The following is a 458-nucleotide window of genomic DNA, read 5'->3' as shown; positions in this document are numbered from 1 at the left end:
AAAAAATAGCAACAAGTTCTTACTAACTAGTTCTATTAATTCAACTCGTTCTTACTAAATATAAACTTACTATAAATAGAAAGAAACTAGCACATCTACTACTACTAATTAACATCTAACTACTACATCTACTACTAATTAACATCTAACTACTACATCTACTACTAATTAACATCTACTACTGCTAATTATACAACTAGTTTACCATCACTACTTCTAAAAATCATTATCTATGAACCCTAAATTAACATCTACTACTACTAAAATCATCTACTAACTAAGCAAAGAGAGAGGGGGTGGGGGAGGGGTGGGGGCTTACAGAGGGAGAGATGTTGGCGGGGAGGTGCTCGGCGACGGAGGGGCGGCGAGGGCGGGCTCGGGATCGGGAGGCGGCGGTCCTGGGCGGCGGGCTCGGTCGAGGGCGGCGGCGGTGAGGTCGAGGGCGGCAATAGTGTGGT

Source organism: Triticum dicoccoides, chromosome 2A (genome assembly GCF_002162155.2).
Source record: "Triticum dicoccoides isolate Atlit2015 ecotype Zavitan chromosome 2A, WEW_v2.0, whole genome shotgun sequence".
Classification (NCBI taxonomy): Eukaryota; Viridiplantae; Streptophyta; class Magnoliopsida; order Poales; family Poaceae; genus Triticum; species Triticum dicoccoides.
This window is presented reverse-complemented; position numbering follows the sequence as displayed.